The following is a 19,626-nucleotide window of genomic DNA, read 5'->3' as shown; positions in this document are numbered from 1 at the left end:
GAATACACACGTCTCAAAAATGAGATCGACAGGAAGTGCAAAATGGCTAAGCAGGGATGGCTAGAGGATCAATGTAAGGATGTAGAGGCTTATCTCACTAGGGGTAAGATAGATACTGCCTACAGGAAAATTAAAGAGACCTTTGGAGAAAAGAGATCCACTTGTATGAATATTAAGAGCTCAGATGGAAACCCAGTTCTAAGCAAAGAAGGGAAGGCAGAAAGGTGGAAGGAGTATATAGAGGGTCTATACAAGGGCGATGTACTTGAGGACAATATTGTGGAAATGGAAGAGGATGTAGACGCAGATGAAATGGGAGATAAGATACTGCGTGAAGAGTATGACAGAGCACTGAAAGATCTGAGTCGAAACAAGACCCTGGGAGTAGACAACATTCCATTACAGCTACTGACGGCCTTGGGAGAGCCAGTCCTGACAAAACTCTACCATCCGGTGAGCAAGATGTATGAGACAGGCGAAATACCCTCAGACTTCAAGAAGAATATAATAATTCCAATCCCAAAGAAAGTAGGTGTTGACAGATGTGAAAATTACCGAACTATCAGTTTAATAAGTCACAGCTGCAAAATACTGGCGCGAATTCTTTACAGACGAATGGAAAAACTAGTAGAAGCCGACCTAGGGGAAGACCAGTTTGGATTTCGTAGAAAGATTGAAACACGTGAGGCAATACTGACCCTACGACTTATCTTAGAAGCTAGATTAAGGAAAGTCAAACCTACGTTTCTAGCATTTGTAGACTTAGAGAAAGCTTTTGACAATGTTGACTGGAATACTCTCTTTCAAATTCTGAAGGTGGCAGGGGTAAAATATAGGGAGCGAAAGGCTATTTACAATTTGTATAGAAACCAAATGGCAGTTATAAGAGTTGAGGGGCATGAAAGGGAAGCAGTGGTTGTGAAGGGAGTAAGACAGGGTTGTAGCCTCTCCCCGATGTTATTCAATCTGTATATTGAGCAATCAGTAAAGGAAACAAAAATTCTGGGTTGGTATTAAAATCCATGGAGAAGAAATAAAAACTTTGAGGTTCGCCGATGACATTGTAATTCTGTCAGAGACAGCAAAGGACTTGGAAGAGCAGTTGAATGGAATGGACAGTGTCTTGAAAGGAGGATGTAAGATGAACATCAACAAAAGCAAAACGAGGATAATGGAATGTAGTCGAATTAAGTCGGGTGATGCTGAGGGAATTAGATTAGGAAATGAGACACTTAATGTTGTAAAACAGTTTTGCTATTTGGGGAGCAAAATAACTGATGATGGTCGAAGTAGACAGGATGTAAAATGTAGACTGGCAATGGGAAGGAAAGTGTTTCTGAAGAAGAGAAATTTGTTAACATCGAGTATAGATTTAAGTGTCAGGAAGTCGTTTCTGAAAGTATTTGTATGGAGTGTAGCCATGTATGGAAGTGAAACATGGACGATAAATAGTTTAGACGAGAAGAGAATAGAAGCTTTCGAAATGTGGTGCTACAGAAGAATGCTGAAGATTAGATGGGTAGATCACATAACTAATGAGGAGGTGTTGAATAGGATTGGGGAGAAGAGAAGTCTGTGGCACAACTTGACTAGAAGAAGGGATTGGTTTGTAGGACATGTTCTGAGGCACCAAGGGATCACTAATTTAGTATTGGAGGGCAGCGTGGAGGGTGAAAATCGTAGAGGGAGGCCAAGAGATGAATACACTAAGCAGATTCAGAAGGATGTAGGTTGCAGTAGGTACTGGGAGATGAAGAAGCTTGCACAGGAGAGAGTAGCATGGAGAGCTGCATCAAACCAGTCTCAGGACTGAAGACGACAACAACAACAACATAACAGATTCACAAGACGGGCCCTGGTTTTGCAACAGCTTAACACAGAAATCATATATATTAAGGCTACAGAGAACTATGTTCCTGATGCTATATCTAGATTACTCGAAAATGCTGATATCCCAAATAAGGTGGAGGAAAATGTTGTTACGTTCCAGATTATCTATTTTAAAAATGTAGAATGCAAAGATGTAATAAAAGATATTTGTAAAAATATGAGACACCATCAGAACGCAGACGAGGATTTAAAATCAGTGAAAGTCGAATTTCACGATGACGATATGGTAAATATTAGAGGTCTTACAAGATATACAAAGTAGTAACGTATTTACCAAATACAGTTAACCCAGGAATACGGAGGGTATGATGGCCTTCACAATTTGTGAATGTAATTGCAGACCATTTTCATTTGGCATATGGCCGTTGTTGAGACAAAAGGTATACAGAAAAATAGTTAGAGTGTAGCACTTTCAATAATCTGGTAAGGAAGATAGTGCAGAGAATTAAATCCTGCGATATCTGGCAAAACGCTAAAGTGGTGAATGTCACCAACAGAGTTCCAGTGCAGACTATTAAACCAGATAATATGCTGGATATAGTCGCTTTGAATATTTTCTGCCTGTTACCGAAAACGCGAGGTGACTTTTCATACATTTTGGAAGCAGTAGAGCTTTTTTCTAAATTTATAAAGCTACATCCGTTGGCAAAAGCAACTGTTAGAGTGGTATGTAACAAAGTAGCTCTAGCCTATTTTGTAAAAACAGGTAAACCGAAAAATGTATTATCGGATACCGGAGCGCAATGCATGTAACACAGTTCGAACAAATGATGAACACATTAAATCATGAAAGCACGGGTTTTACTCCAAAAAGATATAAAAAAAGAAATCAAATAGACTGCTGGAAGACTTACTGGATTTCCAAGTTCAAGATAGGCGATTTGGTTATCATGATAACTCACAAGAACTCTAGTGAAACTAATAATGAGATTAGCAAATTTAAATTCATTTACAATGGACCTTAGAAGACTGTAAATATTCCTCATGTTAATGCTTATGTTCTGGAATTTCCAGTATCTGATAAAAGTCTATGTTTGAGGAATATAGTCGACTTTAGAAAATGTGAACCGTTAGTTCAATGCAACAATTTACAGACGTAAAACATGGTCTGCGATAAAAGAGTTTTGTTTTAAACTCTTTAAAAACAATATGTTTATCAAGTTTCAGAAAAACCATATATCTTGAAAAACGTAAATGTGCAAAAGACTGTGCTTTTGAGAAAAAAAGAGCGTTGGTAATGAAAATAGGAAACTGTGTTGAGATGATAGGCTCACGAAATAGTGAGAAAAGGAGACATCATACACAGTGACAAAAACCTCGCTAAATTTACACGACGTGACATGGACTTGAGAAATGTCTGAAGTAGTATTGGAGGGAATGGAAACCATGAAACCTGCAAGGCTGTCCGTAAATCCGTAAGAGTACGAGGGGGTGGAGATCTCGTCTGAGCAGCAAGTTGCAAGGCACCTAAGATATGCTCAATATTGTTCATGTCTGGGGAGTCTGGTGGCCAGTGGAAGTGTTTAAACTCAGAAGAGTGTTCCTGGAGCCACTCTGTAACAATTCTAAACGTGTGGGGTGTCGCATTGTCCTGCTGGAATTGCCTAAGTGCGTGGGAATGCACAATGGACATGAATAGATGTGGGGATCGGGCTGGATGCTTACATGTGTGTCACCGGTCAGAGTCGTATCTAGACGTATCAGTGATCTCATATCACTCCAAGTGCACACGCCCCACACCATTACAGAGCATCCACCAGCTTGAACAGACTCCTGCTGACATGCAGGGTCCGTGGATTCATGAGGTTGTCTCCATACCCGTACACGTCCGTTTTCTCGATATTATTTGAAACAAGACTCGTCCGACCAGGAAACATGATTCCAGTCATCAACAGACGGATTTCGGTGTTGACGGACCCAGGTAAGGTGTAAGGCTTTGTGTCGTGCAGTCATCAAGGGTGCATGAGTAGGCCTTCCGCTCCGAAAGCCTATATCGATCATGTTTCGTTAAATGGTTCGCTCGCTAACACTTGTTGATGGCCAGCACTGAAATTTGCAAATCTGCAGCAATCTGCGGAAGGGTTGCACTTCTCTCATGTTGAATGATTCTCTTCAGTCGTCCTTGGTCCCCGTCGTGCAGAATGTCGGAGGTTTGATTTTTTACCTGATTCCTGATATTCACGGTACACTCGTGAAATGGTCGTACGGGAAAATTTCCACTTCATCGCTACCTCGGAGATGCTGTGTCCCATCGCTCGTGCCGCGACTATAACACCACGTTCAAAATCACTTCATCTCGATAACCTGCCTTTGTAGCAGTAGTAACCGATGTAACAACTACGCCAGACACCTCTTGTCTTGTATAGGAGTTACCGACTGCAGCACCGTATTCTGACTGTTTATATATCTCTGTATTTGCTGAATATATGCTGATGCTCAACTGAGTAGTACACTACTGGCCATTAAAATTGCTACACCACAAAGATCACGTGCTACAGACGCGAAATTTAACCGACAGGAAGAAGATGCTGTGGTATGCAAATGATTAACTTTTCAGAGCATTCACACAAGGTTGGCGCCGGTGGCGACACCTACAACGTGCTGACATGAGGAAAATTTCCAAATGATTTCTCATCCACAAACAGCAGTTGCCCGTCGTTGCCTGGTGAAACGTTGTTATGATGCTTCATGTAAGGAGGAGAAATGCGTACCATCACGTTTCCGACGTTGATAAAGGTCGGATTGTAGCCTATCGCGATTGCGGTTTATCGTATCGTGACATTGCTGCTCGCATTGGTCGGGATCCAATGACTGATAGCACAATATGGAATCGGTGGGTCCAGGAAGTTAATACGGAACGCCTTGCTGGATCCCAACGGCCTCGTATCACTAGCAGTCGAGATGACAGGCATCTTATCCGCATGGCTGTAGCGGATCGTGCAGCCAAGTCTTGATCCCTGAGTCAACAGATGGGGACGTTTGCAAGACAACAACCATCTGCACGAACAGTTCGACGACGTTTGCAGCAGCATGGAATATCTGCTCGGAGACCATGGCTGCGGTTGCCCTTGACGCTGCATCACAGAGAGGAGCGCCTGCGATGGTGTACTCAAAGACGATTCTGGCTGCACGAATGGCAAAACATCATTTTTTCGGATGAATCCACGTTCTGTTTACAGCATCATGATGGTCGCATCCGTGTTTGGCAACATAGCGGTGAACGCACATTGCAAGCGTGTATTCGTCATCGCCATACTGGCGTACCACCCGGCGTGATGGTATAGAGTGTCATTGGTTACTCGTCTCGGTCACCTCTTGTTCGCATTGACGGCACTTTGAAAAGTGGACGTTACATTTAAGATGTGTTATGACCCGTGGCTCTACCCTTCATTCGATCCCTGCGAAACCCTACATTTCAGCAGGTTAATGCACGATCGCATGTTGCAGGTCCCGTACGGGCCTTTCTGGATACAGAAAATGTTCGACCCCTGCCCTGGCCAGCACATTCTCCAGATTTCTCGCCAATTGAAAACGCGTGGTCAATGGTGGCCGAGCAACTGGCTCTTCACAATACGGCATTCACTACTCTTGATGAACTGTGGTATCGTGTTGAAGCTGCGTGGGTAGCTGTACCTGTACACGCCATCCGAGCTCTGTTTGACTCAATGCCCAGGCGTATCCAGGCCGTTATTAAGGCCAGAGGTGGTTGTTCTGGGTGCAACGTACAAATTCAGGAACTCACATTTTGAAAGCTAGCAGTGGTAATGAAACTGTCGGTAATTTTTACGCACAAGAACTACAGAGGAACAGACAACCAGTCGACGTCCTTGTAGAATGTGTGGTAAGACTACAGGGTAAAAGGCTCTTGTTAAATGGTTAGGATTCCTCCTCCTTTCAAAGTCAATGAATTCCGTCGTGTGATTAATTGCAATTTTTTTACTTTTTAACGTTTCAGCAGGAAATGACGCCTCGAAATTTCCTCGTCATTTCTGGCAAGCTGTGCCCTCCCCCCTCCCCTTTTTTCCGGGCTTCTGACTGGTTTGATGCGGTCCGCCACGAATTCCTCTCCTGTGCTAGCCTCTTCATCTCAGAGTAGCACTTGCAACCTAAGGCCTCAGTTATTTGCTGGATGTATTCCAATCTCTGTCTTCCTCTACAGTTTTTGCCCTCTACAGCTCCCTCTAGTACTATGGAAGTCATTCCCTCATGTCTTAACAGATGTCCAATCATCCTCTCCCTGCCGGCCGCGGTGGTCTCGCGGTTCTAGGCGCGCAGTCCGGAACCGCGCGACTGCTACGGTCGCAGGTTCGAATCCTGCCTCGGGCATGGATGTGTGTGATGTCCTTATGTTAGTTAGGTTTAAGTAGTTCTAAGTTCTAGGGGACTGATGACCACAGCTGTTAAGTCCCATAGTGCTCAGAGCCTTTTGAACCATTTGAATCCTCTCCCTTCTTCTGTTAGTATTTTCCATATATTTCTTTCGTCGCCGGAAAACAACAATCCACCCAATTTTCAACATTCTTCTGTAGCACAACATCTCAAACACTTCAATTATCTTCTGGTTTTCCCACAGTCCATGTTTCACTATCACACGATACCGTGCCCCAAAATTACATTCACAGAAATTTCTTCCTCAAATTAAGACCTATGTTTGATGCTATTAGGCTGCCTTTTCTATCAGTACTAGTCTGCTGCCTGCTTTTTATGTCCTCCTTTCTCCGATCGTCCTGGGTTATGTAGTAGAATTCCTTAGTTCCGTCTACTTCGTGATTACCAATTCTGAGGTTAAGTTCCTCGCTGTTCTCATTTCTCCTACTGCTCGTTACTTTCATCTGTTTTCGATGTACTCTCAGTCCATATTCTGCACTCGTTAGACTGTTCATTTTATTCAAAAGATCCTGTAATTGTTCTTCAGTTTCGCTGAGGACATCAATGGCGTCAGAGGATCTTACCATTGTTATCATTTCCCCTTGAATATTAAACCCACTCTTGAACCATTCTTTCATTACCGTCATTGCCATTTCGATTTGTAGATTGAACAGTAGGAGTTAAATACTACATATCTGTCTTACACCCTCTTCAATCGGCGCATTTCCTTCTTGGTCTTCCAGTCTTATTGTTCTCTGCCGGTGCTTGTACACTAAAAGCGTAGCCTTGTTTCTTTTAAGTACTTTTCTATGCGAACTGTGGAAAGATTCCTCTGCAAATGAATTTAGTGAATAACCGATAGTTATTTAATTCAAACCCTCTATCACCTATTCTATCACCACACTTGGATCTTCGTTCATGTTTAGTGAGCCATTATTTTTCCCTTATTCGGAAGTGAAGAATTTGATTTAGTAATAAGTGGTTCCGTAAGTGCAATGGTCGCAACGGGTACGCGAGAACAAACTCGGCCCAACAAAGAAAAGTACGAGATCCGGATGACCTTACGGAGGCCGACTAAGCAACGCATTTATTGATTAGTTAATTTTCTGATCGTAAGGGTTAATTTGTTGGTTGAAAGGTGGTTTTATGTGGGAGGTGAGTATCATTGAATTGATGAAGGCAGGTAGACATTAGTATGCCATCTTTGTTACAAGAAAGAGCGTAAACAAGAACTTGCATAAATACAAAGAAAATATTCAGATACTACTGAACGTAATTTTGCGGGAGGAAGGAAAAATTTATTCAGCAGTCTTCCCCCTCCACAATGGCGAAGAACAAGAGGAGTGACGGGTCTAGAACAAGGGTTCTTATCATTGTGACTAAATAGAAACGCTACCATTTTTACAAGAGAGTGGAATTATCGTCATTTACTCCAGAAGAAGAAAGTGCCAAAGTCGCCTCCCCACCGAAAACCGAGTAACTCACGTGAATATCCGTGATATCAACACTCGTTTAAGCGAAGAAAATAAAACACTACAAGGCTAGGTAGCTTCTATGGAATTATCAATACGCAAGACCAAGCGATCGACATGTGGTCACGTGTTCTAGCACAAAGAAGCATGAGTCCATTTCACGAAGTTACGATCTAGAAACTGAAATCCGCACGCGCATCGTAAGAAGAAGAGTAAATAAGAGATGGTGAAGGCGATACTGCAACTTTGAGGACAAGAAACGTTACCCTGATATGGACTATACCTGACTTTGCGCTCCTAACGGACAAAGGTCAGTTGCCAAGTCCACAATTACTCACGAATTATCGACTTTACGAAACAAATTTATGAGAAATGAAAAGAAAATAGTGCTCTCACAGTAACGAATCCATAGTGGCCTATGTGCATTATAACCAACTAAGCTGGCATTCTCTGAGTGCACACATGGTTACTGATTTTAGTAAAGCGACCTCAAGCCTCCACCAGCGAGGAAGAACAGGACAGAACTGACCAACGTTCCACGTCTCCAAAGGATTGCTGGGAGCGTTAGGTCAATCGGAGGCCACGGTATGCCTTGGAACACGTTGCAGTTATGGCTAGCCCTCCGAACACCGGGAAATTGCTCGTGATTCGTCAAGAGACGGTCACAGTTTCGCCGGGGAGGCTACTTTGCAGCGTTAAAAGTGAGTGAGATGTTAGGTTTCAGGGTTGGTAATACGACTTGTGAGACTAATAAGGGCGACAACTTTGGGCACTGCATAGCATTCAAACTGGTGCAACATGCTCCCGACAGCAATGATCGACGACGGAAAAGGCCACTCCAGAGATACTGTTAAATTGGATTCACAAATAACTAAAAATGTCCTGCGCCCAAGCTCTCTCACTGACCAGCGAAATAATGCCACAGAAAATTGTCTAGCCATGTAAAGGCATCCCACTGCAATCGTGAAATAGTGAAAGAACTGCAAAAAGAATAAAATACGGAAGGCGAGCACAATGAACGAGAATGAAATGCGCTTCTTTTAACATACCGTTTATTATTCGTCTTGCCCTATAACTTGCCCATATTTTTTTTTTCAGGATTGCATCATTTTACACTATCGAACGCGTTTTCAAGTAGACGAGTCCTATGAACGTGTCTCGATTTTCCTTCAGTCTCCCTTCCATTATGAACTGCAACGTCAGGACTGCCTCTCTAGTGTTTTAAACTTTCCTAAAGTCAAACTTATCGTTATTAAACAGATCCTCAATTTTCTTTTCCATTCTTCTGTATGTTATTCTTTCAGCAACTTGAGCTGACTGTGCGATTAGTCTCGGACTTGTCGGCTGTTGCAAAGAGTGATGGTATATCCCCAGTCTTATACATTCTACACGACAACGTGAGTAACCGTTTTGTTGCCCCTTCCTCCAATGATTTTAGAAATTCTGATGGAGTGTCGTATATGGCTTCTGCTTATTTTATATTAAGTCTTCCAGAGCTCTTTTCAATTCTGATTCTAATACTGCTTCTCTTTCAACCGAAGTGCAATCCCCCATGACTATTAGATATTCATCTCGTTTTACGTACTAAATTACCCTTTCAATATTCTCACAAGATTTCTCTCCCTCATCATCTTCTTCTTGCGATGTCGTCATATATCCCTGAACTGTTGCTGCCGCTGTTGGTTTGCTTCAATTCTGATGAGAAAAATCTTCTCATTGGATCTACACAGCAACTCACTCTATCCCTACCTTCCTATTCATAGAGAATCACACTCCCGTTATAATATTTTCTACTGCTGTTGGTATCAATTACACTTAGCAGACCAGAATTCCTTGTCTTCTTCCCACTTCACTTCACTTACTCCCACTATATCTAGACTGAGCCTTAAGAGTTCCCTTTTCAGATTTTTTTGCTTCCCTACCACTTTCTGACATTCTACGCACCGACTCGTGAAACTTTATCCTTTGGAGAGATCATCATCTCACTTTTTTTCAGATACAGGCGACATGTTCTGTGGATACACGTTATGCGTTTTAACATAGTGGTTACCACTGCCTCCTGCATTCTTTTTCGTTTGGTCATCTGATTCTTCCGCATTTAGGGGCAGTTTGCCACCTCAAGGGCTATAGAGTGGACTGAACATCCGTCCACGCCTCGGACCTCTTTGACGGTTCCATTATGTACAGGGAAAAAATGACACAGTTCCATGATACCTCTCTGCCTGGCAGTCTACATAGACGTAACTTCACTGATCTGTCTACCTATTTTAATTATTTTAATGAATGAAAACGTCGGTTTTTCATCTTTTAACATATACAAATGACCATCTGACTTTTTTAATGTGTAAACCTTCATTTTTGCATTCATCTGTGTAACGTATTTTAATCAATGACAAATTAGCTTTTTATATATTAACTAATGTAACTACTAAGTAAAACATTTATTTTTTCTATCATAGTGTCAATTTTTAGCATTTTTCACAATTTTTATAATCATTTCGCGTAAGAGCAGCGAATTTTACCCACTGAAATCTACCCCCCGTCCCCTCCATTTTCCGGTGCGGAGAGAGGTATGAAAGGACAATAAAGGTAAAAAATGAACCTGGAACGCTTGTTAAAAGGCGAAAAAGTACAAAGGCGAAACGAACATTTGGCCACTTGCTAAGGGTTTCGAGAGCAACCGGTGTCCACGGTACACACTTACATCTCTCGATCCATATTTATGCGGTGACTAAAGGCTAGAACGTATTCTGCAGCCTGTTCTGTATCTGATATATCGTCAGACTGCTTAGATGACAAATTCACATTAACGAAAAATGATTTACAATGGGTTTGAACGTGGCACATATTCAGTGGTTCGTTAGAGTGAGAGGAACAAAACACGATGGTTCAAAAAACAGTGCCTAATACGTAGTCCAGTTAAAATTATCTACTGGTGACGATAGAAATTCATCCAAATCGTATGAAGGAATTTAATCTCCCAGAAATTGTTTCCATGGAGTGGGCGTGCGGGAGAGCCAGAGTGATATACTGTCCCTACGTATAGCGACTGTGAAATCGTACGAGACTCAGAATAGCTAATCGGCCCGGGTAGTAGAGTTACGTCCTTTGGAGCACCATGCTCGACACGCCGGCATGTTCAGAACCCCATATGAACAACACAATAGCGCCAGCATTCCTGGACCCAGTGTATGAAAGTGTGGGTCGCACAGGGTCTGTGGAGGGCACTGAGGGATCCGTCCCTGGTGCTGGCAGCTCGCTCCCACATTATACAGTGTGCGTCCAGTCTAGATGGCGAATCACAAAGGAACAGGAGGCGTCTTGCATTCTCCGTTTCAACAAGAGGAATTCAGCCAGAACAGTTCGGAGTGATTTTCGTGGCAGTCCGGCACTTCAGCTTCTACACGTCAGAGCATACGATAAAGGGACCAACAACTTCGAGACATTGTTTTCTGGGTGAAGGACCACTGACTTCCAGCAATTGTTTGATTTCTGAATTCTGGCTCGCAGCGAAACACCAGTGTCTTAGTCATTCCAAAAAAATTTCGTGGTATTTATTCTTACGTTGAGTATTTTTTCTCTGTGCTAAATGCAGAAGTGTCCGCATTGGACTGACCATTTGTCACAAAAAATGGCTCTGAGCACCATGGGACTTAACATCTGACGTCATCAGTCCCCTAGAACTTAGAACTACTTAAACCTAACTAACCGAAGGACATCACACACATCCGTGCCCGAGGCAGGATTCGAAACTACGACCGTAGCGGTCGCGCGGTTCCAGACTGAAGCGCCTAGAACCGCTCAGCCACACCGGCCGGCTCATTTGTCACAATCTAACATGCCTACAAACGTTTATGTATTTTTCAGGTAAGACTGAAAACCTATAGAATAATTATGGCAATCTTCTCAATTTACCACCGAAATTGCTCGCTATTGAGCCCACTAGTATTTTTGTTGACTACATTGCACTGCAAAATTTCGTTTTCCTTAAAAGTTGTGATATATTTTATGTTGTTCCCCTTTATTTAATTATTGCTGATTTACCATATTCTGTAACCATATAAAAATCATCCGTCCAACAAGAAGCTCATTAGGTTAATGACAATTTCAAAACATGGTTGCAAGCGCTTTTGTCACCACGAGACAGAAGATCTGGTAGGAGAAAAGCAGTAATTATCATTGTGATTAAATCCTGCAGTTTGCAATTCAGTTAGATACATCAAACACAGGAGTGGAAGTAAATACAAAGTCTTGGATATTTGCAGGAAAAGTAATTGCAGGCTGCAATAGTTATCCAGTATAAGGATAAATGCAGTCAGATGACATCTCATTCGGGGTCAGTAACAAGACATCAACGATTCAGGTGGCAGACGGTTGAACTCGGTATAACGGCAGTCGGCCGAGTGCGGTGTTAGTGTGTTTGTACGTGCAGTGTGTATTGTGTGCATAAACCACCATTATGACAGTCACGCGGAAAACAGTTATCACGTGACGAGAAAGCAAAAGTCGTGTCTTAGACGGCAACGGGACACTCTAGTCGTCAAGAAGTTGAACCGTTCTTGTACAGTCATTTGCCATTCGACTCACAATATGGACAGAAAGCAAAATATAAACAAAGTAGGTAATTATCTGAGGCATCGAAATGGTTACTTTTGCTCAAAGCAAGAACCATAAACGGCTATTATTACCAATGTGTTGCTGATTTACAGCTGCTAGTAGCTGCCAGACGTGTACGACAAAGTTTCCCAAAATGAAACACTTTGCATTCAAGATCGATGCAGAAACGTGCACTGACACCCAAACATACACAGGCAACTTTGGAGTTTGCTGGAAAACTTGTCTCATGGAGTTTAAAATGTGATAAAGTGATCCTCAGTGATGAAAAGAAATCTAATTTAGATGATTCGGATGGCTTTCAGTACGACTGGCATGATCTGAGAACAGAGCAGCAGGTAAGAATTACCAAAAATTATGGTGGTGGAAGTGTTATGATTTGGACAGCACTCTGCACTAAAGGTAAATAACGCATTCCTTGAGCAAACACTAGAATCAACTCTAATATGTACACTGTGATTCTAGAGACAGAATGGATTAGACTGTATGAGGACCTAGGGGAAGAAAGTCTAATGTTTCAACAAGATAATGCATCTGCGCACGTTTCTGCACAACAAAAAGGTGGTTTTAACATAAAAATATTGATGGCTTGCTCTGATCTGCATGTGGCCTGGATTTCATGGAAGCCGTTTGGCGATTATCTGCGAGGCGTCTTTATCACAATGGAAGGCAATTTGAGTCCATATGTCAACTGGTCTTTCGGGATCTTTTTTTTCCCATTTCATTTACAGTTGATAATCTGCCGCAGTAGTCTGGATCCATTCTTTGTAGATGTTCATACCACTACTATTTGTTGTCATTTTATTTTTCTTTCACACTGAAAAATTTCAACCTCTTTTGAGTATCTTGATTTGGTGTTAAATCTGGTTTCTATTTTTTGTATTTTTGTCTTGGCTCTTACTCAGTATCCACGATTCACGTCCATACAACAAGGTTGATGATGCGACTGTTTTATAAAATTTCACGTTTGTTTCTTTCTGTATTTTATGCTTTAAAGTTATACCAATTGTTCCACAATACTTCAAAACCTACTCAACTGATTCCACATACCTTTTTCTTATTCACACGATATTCTACCGACGAGATAGCTAAAATATTTTACATGTTGTTTTTTCATTAACTTCTTATTTTGGTTAGTAATGAATATTTTTCATAAACTACCGTTGACGTAGATTTAGTACAAGATATTTTTCTATTGTGTTCTGTACTTGCGATTAACACAAATTCACCTCGAAATAAATGTCATTATAACTCAAAAAGATCACAGGAATCATAGCATAACTTTCCTACATCCAAGAACGATCATATGAAGCGGGCGTTGTGGCCAAGCGTTTCTAGGGGCTTCAGTCTGGAACCCCGCAACCGCTACTGTCGTAGATTCGAATCCTGCCTCGGCCATGAAAAAAAAAAGTGTGTGATGTCCTTAGGTTAGTTAGGTTAAGTAGTTCTAAGTTCTAGGGGACTGATGACCTCAGATATTAAGTCCCATAGTGCTCAGAGACATTCACGCAGCAGCAGGTACTTGGCACAGCTCGGTCTTTGCAGGCGTCACATATTTTCCTGGTGATAGCCAGTTACATGAAAAATATCCAGAACACGTTTCTGCAGGTTTAAAACAAACATACCACGACTTTGAACACACAATAAATCGTTTTAACATGCGTTGTACATACATTTAATTGGCTACGGAGAAAAAAAGTGTGACACAATTGTGTTTGTGATACTACAGTTCATAATGATTGATAGCAAAGATAGGTGCGTTGCCTGTTGAAGAACTAAAAACTGAACCTTTCCTTAATAACACTCTTTCGCTTTCAGCCAAGGAAGCTGACATGTGATTTGCCTGTTATTCATTAATTATACGAGACTTGTATTTTGCTCTTACTAGGAAGCCTCATTGTGTGTGAATCACTTCGAGCAACTTCCTAGTATCTCTGTGAGAAGATGTACTCTGTTTTTAGGTGAGAACTAATCACTTCGTCAAGACAAGTGAGAGTGTAGGAGACGCTGCTCCACACACACACACACACACACACGGGTTATATCCTCTGTGCCTGGCGTTAGGAGTCAACCTTCTCTACGAAACCACGCAACTTTCGTATCCTTTCATTTCCAAAAGCATTGAAGGTTCTGCTTACGTTTAACTGTTCCAGTGAAGTCACCTATCTCTCTGCGCTGCTGATAATTTACTGTAAGAAATATCACATTAATTGTGTGTAGTGCCATCTATTTCATGCTCTAATGAGAGAACTTATTTCACCTTCCACTCCTCATTTGTGAAGGTCTCATATCATGCAAACAAGTAGTTTCTACCTACAGAGGAAGCTCACAATACTCAGACAGTTCCACAATAATCTATGGAATTTATGAGTTTACATCTACATCTACATCCATACTCCGCAAGCCACCTGACGGTGTGTGGCGGTGGGTACCTTGAGTACCTCTGTCGGTTCTCCCTTCTATTCCAGTCTCGTATTGTTCGTGGAAAGAAGGATTGTCGGTATGCTTCTGTATGGGCTCTAATCTCTCTGATTTTATCCTCATGGTCTCTTCGCGAGATATACGTAGGAGGGAGCAATATACTGCTTGACTCTTCGGTGAAGGTATGTTCTCGAAATTTTAACAAAAGCCCGTACCGAGCTACTGCGAGTCTCTCTTGCAGAGGCTTCCACTGGAGTTTATCTATCATCTCCGTAACGCTTTCGCGATTACTAAATGATCCTGTAACGAAGCGCGCTGCTCTCCGTTGGATCTTCTCTATGTCTTCTATCAACCCTATCTGATACGGATCCCACACTGCTGAGCAGTATTCAAGCAGTGGGCGAACAAGCGTACTGTAACCAACTTCCTTTGTTTTCGGATCGCATTTCCTTAGGATTCTTCCAATGAACCTCAGTCTGGCATCTGCTTTACCAACATTCAACTTTATATGATCATTCCATTTTAAATCACTCATAATGCCTATTCCCAGATAATTTATGGAATGAACTGCTTCCAGTTGCTGACCTGCTATTTTGTAGATAAATGATGAGGGATCTATCTTTCTATGTATTCGCAGCACATTACACTTGTCTACATTGAGATTCAATTGCCATTCCCTGCACCATGCGTCAATTCGCTGCAGATCCTCCTGCATTTCAGTACAATTTTCCATTGTTACAACCTCTCGATACACCACAGCATCATCTGCAAAAAGCCTCAGTGAACTTCCGATGTCATCCACAAGGTCATTTATGTATATTGTGAATATCAACGGTCCTATGACACTCCCCTGCGGCACACCTGAAATCACTCTTACTTCGGAAGACGTCTCTCCATTGAGAATGACTGGTACCTACGTACAAGTTTTCACAATTGCATTAACAGTGCTAAACAGTTTCTTTTACATAGTAAGCGAGGTGAACTGAATTAAGGAACGTAGAAAAAGCGAAAATAGCATAGGTGTAGAAAGCAATGCAAGGATGAAAATACCTTGAGGTGTGAAAGCATTTGGTGGGTATTAAAATAAAAGAAAAATAGTTTATCCAATGATAAGGAGATCGACATAAGGAAGAAAGGGAAACAAAATAATGATGTAGTTAACGAAAAGAGATCTATTAATCTTACACAATGTCCTACCGTTAACCACAAAATCTTCTGAGTATTTGCAACTTAATAGAGAGTGGAAATGGACAGCTACAAAACTATAAGTAGTAGACCGAAAACGCGCAGATGATGACATGTTATACTGTAGATGAAAAAAATAATGGACCACACATAATCAATGTATATGGGAAGGACGCGTATAGAATCATGATTGCAATGGCAACAGATTTCATTGCAATATCATGAATAGAGTATCTATCCTGGTTACACAAAGTATGTAATCTTTGTTGACTATCCACAGACAACGGCAATGATACTTTTCCTGAATATGTTCATGTAGCCTCGAACAATGTTAAAAGTCAGAACATCACGAGGAGCAAAAATATTTTGCTATATTTATCAAGGCGAAGTGAAACAGATGTCACCCTATTTTGGACATCCATAACTTCTACATTACCCATAACTACCAACATTACCGAAAGCGAAATCATATTTATAACCATGAAACACAGCTGGACCTTTGAATAATTGCTCATATCTAACACCACTGACAGTAACGTCATACGCAATCCGAGTGTCGTAAATATGCTTGTAAGTGGTTGTGCGGTACGAACGTCTAATAGACGGCAATGCGTTCATGAGATTTAATGGACTGTAATAATTCATGTCTAGGGCATCAATCGGAACTTAACGTGATAAAATATGTCACAAGTATATTAAAACATGGATTTACGGTGAACACGCTGAAACTCCACAGCACGCAAGAGTCACCCACCGGAGAAATGTTGCACGTTGTAACAGAACATTTTTTTAGTAGGCGCCGATTGTAAGCGTAATTTAATAACCTCGTTCTAGTTACTTGTGAACTACGCACGGGACTGTGACGAGATACGGTTTGTCAAGTGTTTGTCTTGACGGTGTGCAGTGCACCACTATCTACACATATAAAAGGCAATGTCTTGACTGATTGACTCGCCATTGATCATCGCAATTGCTAGGGACAGAAACTTGAACTTTGGAGAAGGTCTCGATCTTGTACTGTAGACGTTGTCGAAGAACGATTTTTAGAAATTTCATCCCTAAGGGGGCGATAAAGGAATGAAAGATTCTTCGAAAATATGTTGCTGATAAGACAGTTTTAAAGCTAGACCTACAAAAATTGATGTTTGTTATCTCGGTAAGAAATAAGGAAATAAATGTTTCAGCGTTTACCACGTTGGGGGTTAAATAGTGGTGATTTTTTTAATAAACCATTACTAAATAACTACTAAAGTATCTGTAAAGCTACATCTTTGAAAATTACTATTTGACTCATCACCACGCAGTCCAAACCGTTAAGGGCAGAAACTGGAAATTAGGGGGGGATGTGGAAATTATACTGTAGGCATCGTTTATCAACGAACCGTTGGAAACTCCTAAGGAGGTGAAATGGGGGGGAGGGGGTGAAATGAAGGATGAAAGGGTTTTTGAAAATGTGTCGCTATTAAGGCAGTTTTGAGCTAGTTCTATGAAAACTGGCATTTCGTTTTTCAGTCAGAAAAAAAATACATCTTTCAGCATTTAACATCACTCCACTCCATGAGTATCGCAGTATCTGATTATGTCTAGAACAGGTGAACAGCGTCGCCGGCCGCGGTGGCCGAGCGGTTCTAGGCGCTTCAGTCCGGAACCGCGCGACTGCTACGATCGCAGGTTCGAATCCTGCCTCGGGCATCGATGTGTGTGATGTCCTTAGGTTAGTTAAGTTTAAGTAGTTCTAAGTTCTACGGGACTGATGACCTCAGATATTACGTCCCATAGTGCTCAGAGCCATTTGAACTATTTTTGAATAGCGTCACATGTGAAGATTAAATAAACATATCTTGCGCAACCAGGTTGTTTTTTCCGTTCTTTCAGCATGTTTGGAAATTTAACCACCAATAGGGTAAAATAGTGGATGAAACTGGTTCAGAAACAAAATTTTTTTTAAAGCAAATGTAAAGTATTTAAACCGGCATTTATGAAAATTAGTATTTGACTTCTCGGTTATAAAACAGTGTTTTTGGGAAGTCAACCCCCTAAAGGAGTGAAGTAGGGGATGAAAAGTCTTATGTAATTATTTCAGTATGAAAGCATTCTGAAAGCTAAATTTACGAACATTCGTGTTTAGCTTCTTTGTTAGAAATAAAAAGAAGTAGGTATTTCACAGATTTTTGGAAATTCAAACCCTATGGGGGTGATATAGAGGACGAAAATTATTAATAACTTATTTTGTTACATTTTTTAAAAATTTAAAGTTAAATCTACGAAAATTGGTATTTCGTTTTTCGATTAGATACAAAGAAATATTTGATGGGAGATTAAAATTTCTAAGGAAATATCAACACAAGAATGAATAGGGCATGATCAACAAAAACGTAGACTCCAGCTACCAGAATCGCCTTCTGGTCAAAGATTCGTTCGGAAAAGACTATATGGCCTTGATTAGCGTGAAAAATTTAGAAGGTGTTGCAGTTTGTGAACAACATGAAAATTCGATTAAAGGAAAACAAAAACAAACAAAATGTGTGCATACCGTACAGTGTACTTTGGCGAAGTACTGGCCGCTAAGCGAGTTTTTCATATTCTTATCATTTGCACTTAATTTTATTACATATTGTAAAAGTAAATATTGTTTCATTTTCAAAACTACGATGAATGCAAACGTGGTAACCAGTTATATGTGAAGCACACAAATTGAAATTGTTTTCGATGCATGCTGAACTCATTAACAAAACTGGAAAATCATGACTGTCTGTATTGCGACATTATGTCTTCTGTTGACAGTAAAATATTGCATGGCTATGCGTCCTAGCGGTTGTCGGGGCTACGTACGTTGCTATCTCAACATGAAGGTCGCAGCGCACGTACAATGCAGCACGCACTTGACACGCAATGCGGCACGCAACGCGTAGCTGCGGAGAGCGCACGCGCGTGCGGAAACTGCGGCTGGACTCCAGTACCAAAGAACTCGTGGAGCTGGAATTCGACGGCAGCGACGCATTCACCGCTGCTACCAGCCGATCTCCGCCGTCATGGCTCCACATATGCAGCTGTCTGCTGTACACACAATATACTGGGTGATCACGGCTACGTACGCACAATATTCTGCGTGATCACGACTACAGTCGGTGTAACCGGAAATGATGTCTCTCTTGATGTCGGATACGAATTTCGTGCCATGGCAATGAACCTTTTTCGTGTGACATTTACTGACGAGACGTACCTCTGCACATTAATAGCTCGTCTTAACTCTAGTAGTGTACACCTCTGAAATTGTCACCCGAAATGTAAACGAGGGTCACAGTGATCCTTAATTATTTGCTGCAGGAATTGCTTGAATATAGAATATTTTATAATGAAATTGGACTCTCATATACTAAACGCATTTTATTTCATCTCTGTCATGTACTTTTATAATCAGTTGTAGTATTAATGCATCCAAAATTGGAGGCAAAGTACAGACTGTCATGGAAGCTTTTCGACGATGAAATTTGATAGCGATCCGGATCTAAAGACTTCATTTGCAGTTAATTAGCTGGAGATGCTATTCATTTAATGAAATGCACATAACACAAATATTTTGATATGCTCTCAGTTATTCATTAACGCGTTTAATCATTATTTCCACGCTCTTGGAATATAGTCTAGAATGTTATCGGCAACTGCCCGACCTCTT

This window comes from Schistocerca serialis, chromosome 2 (genome assembly GCF_023864345.2).
Source record: "Schistocerca serialis cubense isolate TAMUIC-IGC-003099 chromosome 2, iqSchSeri2.2, whole genome shotgun sequence".
Classification (NCBI taxonomy): domain Eukaryota; kingdom Metazoa; phylum Arthropoda; class Insecta; order Orthoptera; family Acrididae; genus Schistocerca; species Schistocerca serialis.
The sequence above is the reverse complement of the archived record's forward strand: the minus strand, read 5'-3'. Positions refer to the sequence as shown.